The 13,993-nt window shown below is 42.4% G+C and overlaps 1 protein-coding gene across 2 annotated transcripts in view; it reads right to left on the bottom strand.

The window, feature by feature from the left end:
• The window catches only part of cstf3 (cleavage stimulation factor, 3' pre-RNA, subunit 3), a 130,625-nt gene that overhangs the window by 74,148 nt on the left and 42,484 nt on the right, over nt 1-13,993 (bottom strand). The gene's annotated exons all lie outside the window — the stretch shown is intronic.

The raw sequence follows: 13,993 nt of genomic DNA, 5'->3' as shown, positions 1-13,993 counted from the left end.
TTGGACAGCTCTTTCAAAGAGCCGGCACTGGTGTGGCAGGCCGAATGGCCTCCTTCTGTGCTGTAAGATTCAATGATTCCCTTGTACGTACCACATATAGTGCTGCAGGTGAACAATTATATTCAACTAGCTTCCAACAGCCTTGAGAGTTCAGCAGTGGCTTATCTCCAAAAACGATTCTGTACCGTGCTGCTAATGAAAAATTAAGTCATGAGGTAATTCCATGATGGCTATCACAATGGAAAATGACACTGCAATCCGAAGTTTAATAATGTTAAAGAACTGGTGTAACTGCAACGGGCAGGCAAACTGTGCTTGAATTGTCTTCTTGTGCCAAGACATCAGTTCTGCATTTTTATTTGCAAAAGCTCAACGTTGAGATTTGAAAAACGTTTATGCAGATAAGAAAAGGTGATGGATGAGCATATGAATTCTAGTTAGTTTGCATAAATCTAGGCGAGTTACTTTTGTTATTCCTGCATTATGGAAAAAAAACTGTCAGGCATGCACGCCTTCGGGGTGAAGAGGCATAACAAGCAGAGAGACAGCTAGCAACAAACAAGGCACGTGACCTAGATCAGATCTTCACCAACATGTTGCATCTCCAAAGTGCAATAAACTATAAGAACAATGTTATCTCAAGCCAAAAAAAATTTTTTGATTTTAAATGGAATAATTTTCAAAGAAAAATAAAGGAATAGATAAAAGTATATTGTAAACACCATCAGTAAATATACAGTAATGCCTCCCCAACCGCAGGGGATACGTCCCTGAAAATCCCCGTGGTTAGTAAAACCGCGGTTGGCAAATTCAGTATAAACACAATAAAAAATATAAAAAGCATAAAAATCATGTTTTTTTTTTACCTTATTCCTAAATTAAAAACCGCGGATACGCGAATTTCACTGCCGCGGTTGACAAAAATTGTCGCAGAATGGAAACCGTGTATACGTGAAATCCTGTATTTATCTCATTGAAGGGGGGTGGGGGCGCAGGGGTCCTTACTTTTGAGTGTACACTTGAGGGCTTGTGCAGTCGAACCGTGTGGTACAAGACTGCACAATTCTATAGCTCTAGCAGCCAGTCAGTGACCATTCTCTCCGAGTACAGGGTACCACCCCCTCCAGCGACACGCCCGCGAAATACTCCAGCTCAACTCGTCTCTCGGGGCGCGCGTTGGAGCTCACTTCAGCTGATCTCCGAGTCTGAACCATGATTATAATACCAGGTCTGTAGTTCGAAAGTTACTATAGATAGGAAACCTTTGGTACGTAAATATGCAGAGAGAAGCAATGGAGTGGCAGTGTGCAAGTTCACCTCACACGGGGAGGCCGGCCAAGCTATTTTGGGGAGGCAGAAAGCAAAAGATCAAAAGACAAAATGTCCCTTATAGAGAGCTTCTTCCCCCTCCCAAAATGCATGCTGAGGAAGTCTGAGGACAGGTCAGTCATATCACCACATCTTCATTTTTTTTTTAAAAAAGCATAGTTTTCCAACCAGATTTTTGTTGGTAGAATGTACACGTGTGAACAGTTGATTCTACGGAAAGGATTTGATAACACTGCTCCATATGAAAGTTGGAATCAGGAATCAAACAGTTACTTAAATATGCCATGAAAGTTTATAAATGTATGAAAGGAAAAAGGTTTGATTTATTTACAATATTCACGCTTAAATGTTAGTTACAAGAGGATTTGCACGCTTCGCACATCAATTGTGAGCACTTTGTTAATTCCTAGACAGACCGGTTTTAGTCACGGCTTACTGAGACCATAATCCTGAAAGACGCTGAGCAATGAAGTTACAACTTTTTGAAGTTTGCCTTCCAAGAGTTAGTACAGTTTTCACATAATGCTGTGTGCAAGAAAGAGAAAAAAAAGTGTTCCGAGTGTAAGATTTATGACAGGCAAGTGTTGTGGTTAAAGCTGTTTCATTTAATTTACAATAATGGAACACTGCAGCTGGGTTTTGGATACATTAACCATTTTAATAAAGCAGATTATTTTATGGATTTTAGTGCCTCATAAATGAACAGGGCCTTGTGCTGTCAGTTTAAATTAAATTAATTTTGCAAGCACAATTTGCAGAGCAAAGTGGAATTCAACATTTTGTCTAGACTGCACCGTTTGGCATGGCAAAGAAACCTAGAAATGGTCGTCCATCTGGCATCACATGTAACGAGCCACAATTCATCAGTTTACTGGGACATATTTACTTGCCAGTAGGCAAAAGTCTGCATTTCAAGGTTCATTCTGTCACATCAGGGCAGGATGTGCAGATCGAAGTGAATGCATGTGACTTCAATATTCATACTAGCTTCCTTGATTACAATACCTCCAGTAAACACCTGATTCATTAGAACATAATCAGCACACCAATCAAAAAAATAATCACATCACCATGCATCTGCATCATCCAGAACAACCAGCCTACAGTAATAACCCTGCCTGCTTAATGGGGATTGAAAAATTCGCAAAACGTCTCCCAAAACTTGGGCAGCTCAGAATAAAACTAATTTCTATTCGTAAAGCAATGTGCAGTACGGTACTTCAACCTTCCAGCGAACATGGAATTTGAGGTATACTTGGTGGTTGACGAAACAAGCTATATTTTAACAGAAGATTTGCAAGATGATCTTTTATAAGTTTATCTATTATTCCTTCCTTTCTTTCTTGCCAATTCCTTCCCCGCTCCTGAAAAGCATCGACGCCTCACTGGGTTAGAGTTATAACTGACGACAGGCGCCCTCTGGTACCTCATTCAGATGTCCATGCGCGAGAGAGTGTCGCTTTGACGGGAATGTGCCGGTTGGCTATTCGACTGCAGGCACATCACAGCTGAGCCCCATCCTATCCTCACAAATACATGCACTTTCCGCAGAGTTTACTGAGGCTCCCCCCTCCCTAATCCAGGGCAATAAAGAGTCGACGGCAGCTCAACTACCACTGCTGCAGTGGAGGTCAGACTGCGGATTGAAACTGCGCCGTTTCTCTTCTATGCTTCATCTACCCGTTCGATAAACTCGGAGGCATCAAGTTATTTATAACGGCGGACACACGCTAAAGTTATCTAACACCTCTGCGCTGCCAGACTGACTTTCACTAGCTTTTCACGTTTTAAAGTAGAAGGCAGTAAACGTGCAGGTCTGTATTTGGTGTTAGAGCTTCCTCAGGTTGTAATAATACTTATAAAGAATCAATCTGTTGTTGAGCTGGGAAGTGGAGAAAGCAGAGGAATAGGTCGTGTCTACCTCCATGTCTAGGGACTGATAAACTGAAATATATTGCTCGACTGTAAAGTTATTGCATCGGCAAGCCAGTTTAATGTCAGCTCTTTAAAAAAAAAACAAGTTATCAGCCAGGGTTCTACTTTGATATATTGTGATTGGCAAAAGAACCAGAGGCGACGTGAGGAAAAACTTTTTTTTTTTTACACAACGAGCGGTTAGGATTTGGAATGCACTGCCTGATCAGGTGGTGGATACAGATTCAATAGGAGCCTTCAAAAGGGAAGGCGAAATAATTGCAGGGGTACGGGGAAAGAGCGGGGGAGCGGGACTAACTGGATTGCTCTTCGACAGAGCCGGCGCAGACTCGATGGGCCGAATGGCCTCCTTCTGTGCTGTACTATTCTATTCTATGGTTCCTGCTACTGATTACGATCCAATCAACCCTGCTGCAAAGAGCGTGTGCGTGCACTCCCGCAAGTTTGCGTGTCTCAAAAGCTGAAGGACGAGAGAGTCAGGCTCGGCGGCTGTTGATTCTCGCCCACTGGTTTCATGCATAAAGAACGGCCACTTGGACAAAGAATAAGAGTGCTATTCTCACTCACGGAGCTGTTCCCCACCCTGAATTAGCACCTGCAGGAAAAGAAGCATGGGTGGGGTGAAGAAAATGATAAAAGCTCTACTCTATTGCCAAAGTAGGATGGGTCACCAAACTGCCAGCTCAGGTCTTTTTCCAAAAATATAATATAGTCAGTACACAATTCTATTAAGATTACATTTACTTGTAAGAGAAATCAAAAAGGTGAGCTGAAGTACTCCAATCGTTCAGCATTCGACATCCAGCCAAAAAGTTACAAGTTCAATTACCAGGGATAACGGACACGTTGAGCTCACCTACTGCAGTCACTTAAGCTTGGCCACTATCACCGATAGCAATCCTGCCACTTAAACTGCCCCACCCACATGGGGCAAGCGAAGAGAGAAACCCATGCAACATGGTTTAAGCAAAGAATCTTAATCTGAAAAATCACCAAGTGAAAATTCGACACCACAAGCAATTTGCAATCACACATGAGCAAACCAAACCGTCCAAATACTGTACAACTGAAGGAAGCAAACATAGCAAAGCACTTCGTTATATATGCCACGAGGCAGACAGTGGTTGTGGTAACAATACTTCTAGTATTCTGTAACCGCACCCAAGTTCTGCACGCCTATTTCCCCAAGTCCTGCGAAGAATGAGAGCACAGTATGTGCATGCAATACTGTCGTCGTGCTACTCAACATTAGATTGTTTCAGAACCTATCATTTTAAGGACTGTACTGGCAGTGTCAACCTTAGCTTAGTGGTAGCACTCTTGTCTCGAAGTCAGAAGGCTGTGGGTTTACAGTCCCATTCCAGAGGCTTGAGCACATAATCTCGGCTGAGACTTCAGTGCAGTACTGAAGGAGTTCGTGCAGGTGCCGTCTTTCATATGAGACGTTAAGCCGAGGCCGTCTGCCCTCTTAGGTGAACGCAAAAGATCCTATGGCCCTATTTGAAGTCGAGCAGGGGAGTTCTCTGGTGCCCTGATCAATAGTTATCCCTTAACCAACATCACTAAACCAGATTATCTGGTCATCTCTGTTGCTGTTGGTGCATTAATCAGAGCTATAATAAATTAATGAATATCTATCTACCTGTATTTTACACAATTAAACAAATCAAGGCATGTGTTTGAATAGGAAGATAGGCACGGCGATGTGATGCACAGCTCTGCTATGGTGTTTGAACGACTCGTTTGCACTTGGGTCAGCCGGGTCCTGAGGCAAGCGGCAAGCTCGGACAGCGTGGGGGGGAGGGGGGGAGTCCGTCCGTGCTACTTTGGCACTTTTCTGATTGAATATACAATGCCACTGGGTGGGATGAGGGGCATGACATGGCCTGTTCCTAGTCAGAAGTGGGTTTATAGTGCAAGATACGCTACAGAGATTTAAAAGTACTTGGAAAAAGCAAATGTGGAACAGAAAAACAGCAAACAGGAAGCCACTAAATCAATGAAAGTCATCCAAACATTTTCAAATAAAAGGTGAAAATTTCTGCAGAATGAATCTTATCCTGAACATAAGTAACTTATTTTTAAACTGTGAACACCAATGCTGTATTTTACAATATTCCTAGCAGTCTTCATAGCCATTTTGCATTTGAGATCCATTATGTGTAAGCAAAATTCAAAGTTTTAAATTAAAAAAAGTTTATTAGTTATACTGATCTGCAGATTACATCCACTTTTATCGATCCCTGTCTGAATAAAGTACTGAGCACTATAAAAATCTGAACTGTTCTACAGCACTCAAGCCCATGTTTATGTAATTTGCAATTTATTATAGAGAATCTTTTGGACAGCCCTTACTCCCAATGGCCATTATCACATTTCATAATATGTTCAATGCAATGTTTAATAAAGAAAGACTTGCATTTCTCCAGCATTTCTTCATGACCTCAGGACGTCCCAAAGTGCTTTACAGCCAATGAAGTACTTTTGAAGTTTAGTCACAGCAAGCTCCCACAAATATCAATGTGATAATGACCAGATAATGTTTTTTTTTAGTGATGTTGATTGAGAGAAAAATATTGGCCAGGAGACCGGGGATAACTCCCCTGCTCGTCCTTGAAATAGTGACCGTGGGATCTTTTACGTCCAACTGAGGGCAGGCGGGGCCTCAGTTTAACGTCTCAGCCGAAAGACGGCACCTCCGACAATGCGGCATTCCCTCAGCACTGCACTGGGAGTGTCAGCCTAGATTTGTGCACTCAGGGCTCTGGAGCAGGACTTGAACCCACAATCTTCGGACTCAGAGACGAGAGTGCTACCCACTGAGCCACGGCTGACACACAGTCTACATCCACCTTACACTTAAATGTTCTATTGTCCTCTTTCCAGGTTCCCTCACTGTTATCTTCCAGTGTCTTTCTGCCAGGACAAGTTGTTCAGAGGTTTCTCTGTAGTTGACAGTAGGCACACCAAGGTAGGGCTGCCGCTGTAAGTTTTCCATGCCAGGAATGTTTCACTCTAATGCCCCAAGAAATAAATGCCAAAACTGATCAGAGTGCAGGCAAAGCTAAATAATTGTTAAGGGCAGGTAGCACTCTCTAGTTGGGAATTAAAATACTCCTCTAAGAAAGCTACATCACTGTCCCCCTTGATATATATTCTCACGATGAAGGTTTATATTGTTTCTGATAAGAGTACAAAAAACAATCTCTGTTGATTAAAATTTCTTTATCATTTAGCAATACTAGTTTTCACACATACAACATAAGGAAGCATTACAAGGACGAATGCAGAACAAAGTGGATGATAGCAGCCAATTCTGATGTGCTCTGCAGGGAGAACTTGAACAATAAGTGGTCTTAAAGGGGCAGTGCCTGACTACCCATGAGCAGTGTCAATTTCTTTAAAAAAAATTGAAAATGTGAAGTTTATTTCCAAAACAAAATCATTTTCTCAACAGTATCCATCATTTCAAAACTGTTCCAACCCCATACATTAAACTTAAAGACCGCTATCATATTTTATGAAAGGGCTTGATAGGGTAGACGTGGAAACGATGTTTCCACTTGCGGGCGAGACCAGAACTCAGGGCCATAAATAGAAGATAGTTACTAATAAATCCAACAGGGAATTCAGGAGAAATGTCTTTACCCAGTGAGTGGTGGGAATGTGGAACTCGCTACCACAGGGAGTGGTTGAGGCAACTAGCATAGAGGCATTTAAGGGGAAGCTAGATAAACACATGATAAAGGAATAGAAGGGTATGTTGATGGGGTTAGAGGAAGAAGGGTGGGAGGAGCATAAACACCGGCATGGACCTATTGGGCCGAATGGCCTGTTTCTATGCTGTAAATACTTCGTAACTTTGTAAGTGTTCTGAAATGTGTCCCATGTGTTGCGGAGAACTCCATCCCGAAACTTTTTTCTGCCACCTGTGGGATTACTGTTCCTTTCTTCCACTGTAAGGTGATTTAATTGAGAGAAGCTTGTACTCTGTAGCTGTATTGCATGTTTGAAACTCTACTGCAAGCTTTACAAAGCAGCCCAGATACACCCCGATTTCTAAAAGCAATCTTCTTCAATGGTAGAGAGTGGGAAAGATCAAATGAAACCACAATATAAATCTGGCTGTCAAAACAATAGTCGGTTCTTTTTGGGATTGGATAGCAGAGTTAATTAGCACAGTTTTATATCCGAGATCTACATACAGAGTCACTGTAGGCCAGTTAGATTTTTTTCATCTTCGCTGGCAACAAGCGCTTTACATGAAATGAGTTTGGGCAGCATCAGTTCCTCATGGGTGTGACTAACAGAAGAAAGCTGCTCACAGTTTAGTACAAATACAGGCTGCATTTGCAATCTGAGAGGACAGAAGAATGGCCAATGTGGGAAATATACTTTACAAATTCACACTGGGGCCATACAGGGCATTATTCTGAGGCTGGAGTAAGGTACAGTACCAAGACCTTTATTTCACGTCTGGATGTACTATATTCAACCCTCACAATGCTACAGTTCCTCAACTTCATTGCTCATTAAAAAAAAGTCTAGCTCACTGGTGTTTGAATGAACTGCAGAGGCCTCTAACACAAGAGTTTATGATCCCAGAGCATTGAAATTAAACTTATATTAGGATCCGTGTTAGCTGAGCTATCACTGTGTGGGGTTAGGAATATAGACCTAAAGGGAACCGACATATTGCTACTAAGGCATAACATTATCACATCTGTTTAAATTACAGCCAACATTAGACCTTCCAGAACTGGACAACATCTCAGAAGATATTAATAAATACCCATACTTCAACGAGTCTCCTCACTCTGTACCTTCTTTGAAAGCAATCAGAAGGGAAAGAAAAAAACTAATGGCAAGAATTTTGAGTATATAATTAAATCAGAGATGAATATTCCAACTGCACTTATAAAATAGTGCAAATGCAAATCAAGAGTTATAAACCAAAATATTGAAGTGATTTTAAAAGAATTTCATGTATTAAGGCCAATTTTTGTTGTTAATAGCTAATTTTTAATATTTTTAAACCTTTAAAAAGTAGTCCCAGCCTCATATCCCCATTTATCATCCAATGACATAAATGCTTTGCAGGACTAGAATAATTTTATACTCCTAACTTAAGGGTGTATTAAACATTTGGCCTACAAAAAGATAAAACTATTAATTTACAAATTACATAAGTTATAATTAAGCTTTCAGAAAATACGGTCCGGTCACTTCTATAAACCTTATAAATTCCTAAGATAGCAGGGCACAATTAGGATTCCACCAAGATGGCATAGCTCCTCAATATTCTAAAAAGATAATATTTTGCAATATATAAAACTAGTTTTGGTCATTAATAACTGCACTTGTCCCCATTTTCCTCCAAACCAATGTTGGACAGTAATTCTTGAGGGAAGGAGTGAAGGAAGGAAGGGGAGGGAGGAAAGCAAGAAAGGAGAGGAAGGACAGGAAGAGAAGGAAAGGAATGGAAGAAAAAGGGGAAGGAAGAAAGGAAGATACGGAAGGAAAGAAAGAACAAAAGTATGGGATTTTAATTATACTGTCAAGTATAGGGCCTGTTTCTGTGCTGTAATTACTCTGTAATACTGCTGGAACAAATCAAGCAGCCACGCCCCTGCATGTTAGCAAATAGAGAGACCGGCAGGAAACCCCACCGTTAATCCTATACTCATACAAAAACCACATCAATTACTCCACACTCTTATGTAAACATTAATAGAATAATTTAAAATGGATTATACCTAATGAACTAAATGGTACAATTTTAAAGGGGGTGCAGGAACAGAAGACTTGGGGGTTCACACGCACAAATCTTTGACGGTGGCAGGACAAGTTGAGAAGGCTGTTAAAAACGCATCGGGAATCATGGCCTTTATAAATAGAGGCAGAGGATACAAAAGCAAAGAGGTTATGCGAAATCTATATAAATCGCTACAGGAAACTGTGAGATATCCGGCAGCGACGGGACTGGCGTGTTGCCGATCTATCAAAACTGCCGGACATACAAAGTTAATGTTGAGGCATACGGAGGTTTTCATCTCCGTATCTGACAACAAACACTGTTGCTTAGCAACAGCTTCTAAAGAGTCGGCTGCAGCTGCAAGCATCTCTAGCTGAAGCTGTTGCTATAGCTACAGACCTTGCAGTGCCTGACTGGGAAAAAAAAGAACGAGAACTAAAAAAACTTATAGAAAACGGCTCCTGATTTTTGCCGTTAGATCGAGTGTTCCGGACATACAACCTCCGGATAAACCAAAGTTTCCTGTAGTTAGACCTCAGCTGGAGTATTGTGGCCAATTCTGGGCACCACACTTCAGGAAGGATGCCAAGGCCTTGGTGATGGTGCAAAGATTTACAAGAATGGGACCAGGGATGAGGGACTTCAGTAATGTGGAGAGACTAGAGAAGCTGGGATTGTTCTCCTTAGTGCAGAGAAGGTTATGGGGTGATTTAATAGCAATGTTCAAAATTATAATGACTTTTGATAGAGTAAATAAGGAGAAACTGTTTCCACTGGCAGGATGGTCGATAACCAGAGGACACAGATTTAAGATAATTGGCAAAAGAACCAGAGGGGAGATGAGGAGCATTGATTTTACGCAGCAAGTTATTATGATCTGGAATGCACTGCCTGAAAGGGAGGTGGAAGCAGATTCAATAGTAACTTTCAGGGGGGATTTGGCTATATACTTGAAAAGGAAAGATTGGGGAAAAAGCAGGGGAGTCGGAGAATTGGAGAGCTCTTTCAAAGAGCCGGCGTAGGCACGATGGGCTGAACGGCCTCCTCCTGTGCTGTAGAATTGTACGATTCAAAGCTAGCTTTGTTAAAGAAAACCAAGATCACTTATATTTTAATCAAAACATAAGCTAACATGAATTCCAATCCCAGGCAGACATCTTTCATAAACACAGATACACCTGTGTATTCACTGCCTGAATATTGTGCCAACAGGTGACAGGCAGCAATAACTTCCACAAACTAGATGACAAACTTTGATTTATCAAACCATACTCCCAAGGGATTATATAAATCCTGGCAACAACAGACATTACCATTCAGCAATTTAAGCTTTAAACATGCAAACTCTTAAGAGGTTCACAGAATCACAGAAACCCCACAGTGCAGATAGAGGCCATTTTGGCCCATCGAGCCTACACCGACACATATTCCACCCGATCCCCGTAACCCCCACACCAACACATATCCCACCCCATCCTTGTAACCCCACATATTTAATCCCCCTAACACTAAGGTTAAAGGTTTTCCCAAAACTGAAGGAAGCAAATCCTAAACATAGCTAGGTCGACCTCACTGTCAAAACAGAGGTACCAGGTGCACGCAGACATGCGTAACTCCATTTTAAGGCAGGTGTCATTAGCAAAGGAGCCAACTGGATCATTTAAGACAGAATTCCAACAGGCCCAAAAACTAAGCCTTTGAGCCAACATGCAGTTACAGTAGTTGTTGTACCTTACAGTTGATTCTGGCTGAGAGTAGAAATGGTCGAATTCCAGACAAACTTCACCACCCTGCATACTGAGAGACTAGAGCTTTAAGGCCAACATTTCCCAGCTCTGATAGCTGACCTTTGGTCTAATATTTGCCACTTATTGAAGAGGATAGGGGTTATCGAAGGAGAGGATTCACACTGAAAACTGCCTCTGCTGTGACAGTCAACTTTTATTTATATAGCGCCCTTAATGTAGTAAAACATCCCAAGGCGCTTCACAGGAGTGTTACAAAACAAAATTTGACACCGAGCCACAGAACAACTTGTATTTATATAAGGAGCTATTAGGGCAGATGACCAAAAGCTTGGTGAAATAGGTAGGTTTGAAGGAGCGTCTTAAAGGAGGAGAGAGGTAGAGAGCAATGTTCACGTTCATTTTTTTTTGGGTGCGCAAAATACCACGCATGCGCGGTTTTCCCCACTGAAAAGCCGGGGAGCCGGCTGAGTGGGAAGTCCAGAGAGATGCACAGCTTGAAGGGAAATTTGGTGGAGGTTTAGTTAGGGAGGGAAATCCAGAGCTTAGGGCCTTGGTAGCTGAAGGCACAGCCACCAATGGTGGAGCGATTAAAATCGGGGATGCTCAAAAGGCGAGAATTAGAGGAGCACAGATATTGCGGGGAGTTGTGGGGCTGGAGGAGACAATTGTCATGTTGAGCAGAAAGGACAGTGCGATAGTCACACCAGTGCCACATCTCTATTCCATAGACCTTATGGGCATTGGGGTGGAATCCTTTCCCTATATCGCATTACAGTGGGCTATGTCTGATAAACAGCAAAACTAGATGTATAAAAGTAGAATAGAATAAGTTTTGGAGGTGGCCATTCGGCCCATCATGTCTGTGCCAGCTCTTGCTAGAGCAACCAAACTGAATCTTACTGCACTGCTCTCTCTCTCCATAGCCCCATCTTATCTGCTGCTTAAAATATTTATTCGCTTTTTCCTTACAAGGTATAATGGACTCTTCCTGTGGTAAATTGTTCCATGCTCCAGCGGCTCAAAGAAATTCATGTGAAACACTGACACTTTAACAATGAGGACCTCTCGTCAGTGACTCCTCAACCAAAGGAATAGTGGCCTAAGTTTTCCCACTGTAATGCTGATGGCATCCTACTCATCTTAAGTGTTACCATTGGCATTAAACCTAGGCCAGCTTTTTCCTTTATCATTCTATCAAAACCTTTATTCAATCTCCTTAGTCTTCTGTTCCAGTGGAAAATCGCCAGCAGCTCGAGTGTCTCCTCATAACTATAGTCTCCCATCCTAGTATCAGCTGGATGAATCGGTGCTGTATAATCTCTAGGCTTTAATGCCATTTCTATGATGCGGTCCCCACATTTGCTCCCAGCACACTCACCCTGCCTTGACCACTGCCTTGATCAAACTTATCACCTTTGTTCTTGATCCTGGTTTATGGCTTTTATCTATTCCCCCATTCAGAATTTTAATGAATTATGTATTTCCACTTCTAGGTCTCCAGGTTCAATCCACATTCTTCACCTTTACATTGAGCGTATACTTACATTCTTTGTTTTTCCTCCTAACCTGTATTATGACTTTTCTGTATTAAATTGTATCAGCCACCAGTATGCCCTCCTGAAGTCTTGTACTTTTGTATCGATTTATCAAACTCACCCTCTTCTAGCAACTGCGAATTTTGTTATTGCGCTTCCTGTCCCAAGGCGACCAATCGCTGACCTCTGCAACACTGCTTCCAACCCTTCTCCAATCGGACTAACACCCAGTAGGCCCAACTCTCTGTTTTCCATTCTAAAGAACAACTTTCTAGCTATGCTGCTACACTTCCTTATACCATGCGCCTGAATTTTTATAACAAGCTTCCTGTGAGACACGTTGAACATCTTTCTAGAATCAACATACACTTCATCTGCTGCAATCCCTTTATCTTACAATTGGTCACTACCTCAGCATCCTATTTGGTCCTGAGCTGAGCTACCGACCCCATATTCTCATCAATACAAAGGCTGCCGACTTCCACCTCTGTAACATCGCCCGTCTCCGCCCATCTGCTGCCGAAACCCTCATCCATGCTTTTGTTACCTGCAGACTCTACTATTCCAATATACCCCTTGGCTGGCCTCCCAGCTTCCATAAACATTATGCTAAAGGCTAATTTCATTTTATATCATCCACTCGCCCCTTTTTATATTCTCTTTTCACTATCCCACTACACTTTCAACATTCCAGAGTTCCACCACCTCCTCTCTCCACCCCTCCATAGCCGCTGATTTGTCACGCCGCTTGTCTGACATCCAGTATTGGATGAGCAAAAATTTCCTATTAAATATTGGGAAGTCTGAAGCCAATGTCTTCGATCGCCGCCACAAACTCAGTTCCCTAGACACCGACTCCAGCCACTGTCTGAGGCTAAATACCATTTGCAACCTCGCCATCCTATTTAACCCCAAGCGGAGTTTCCGACCCTGTATCCTCTCCATCACCAAGGTCGCCTACTTCCACCTCTAATATGACCTGTCTCCGCCCCGTCTTGAGCCCATCGGCTGCTGAAACCCTTATCCATGCTGGTTACCTCCAGACTCAACTATTCCAATGCTGCCTTGGCCAGCATTCCACCTTGCATAAATGTCAGCTCATCCAAAACCCTGCTGCCCATGTACTAACTTGCACCACGTCCCGTTCAACCATCACCCTTGTTGTGCTTGCTGATCTACATTAGCTCCCAGTCCGGCAACACTTAAAATGCTCATCCTTGTGTTCAGATTCCTCCAATTCTGGCCTCTTGCACATGGCCGATTTCCATCGCATCACCATTGCTGGCCGTGCCTGCAGCTGCTTATGCCCAAATATCTGGAATTCCCTCCCTAAACCTCTCCTCCTTTAAGACGCTCCTTAAAACCTACCTCTTTGACCACCTGTCCTAATATCTCTATGTGGCTCAGCATCAAATTTTGTTTGATAGTGCTCCTGCGAAGCACCCTGGGACATTTTACGTTAAAGGCGCTGAACTCTGCTTCGATGCATCCCCGATTTGCCTTATAAAATACATTGATTCGACATGGAATGTACAGAACAGGCCATTCGGCCCAACTGGTCTGTGCCAGTCTTTACGCTCCACACGAGCCTCCTCCCACCCTACTGTATCTAAGCCCATCGACATAACCTGTTCCTTTCTTGTTCATGTATTTATCTAGCTTCCCCTTAAATGCATCTACTCTTTGTGGTA

This window comes from Somniosus microcephalus, chromosome 15 (assembly GCF_052327205.1).
Source record: "Somniosus microcephalus isolate GS21.2 chromosome 15, FLI_Smic_1.0, whole genome shotgun sequence".
Classification (NCBI taxonomy): Eukaryota; Metazoa; Chordata; class Chondrichthyes; order Squaliformes; family Somniosidae; genus Somniosus; species Somniosus microcephalus.
The sequence above is the reverse complement of the archived record's forward strand: the minus strand, read 5'-3'. Positions and strand labels throughout refer to the sequence as shown.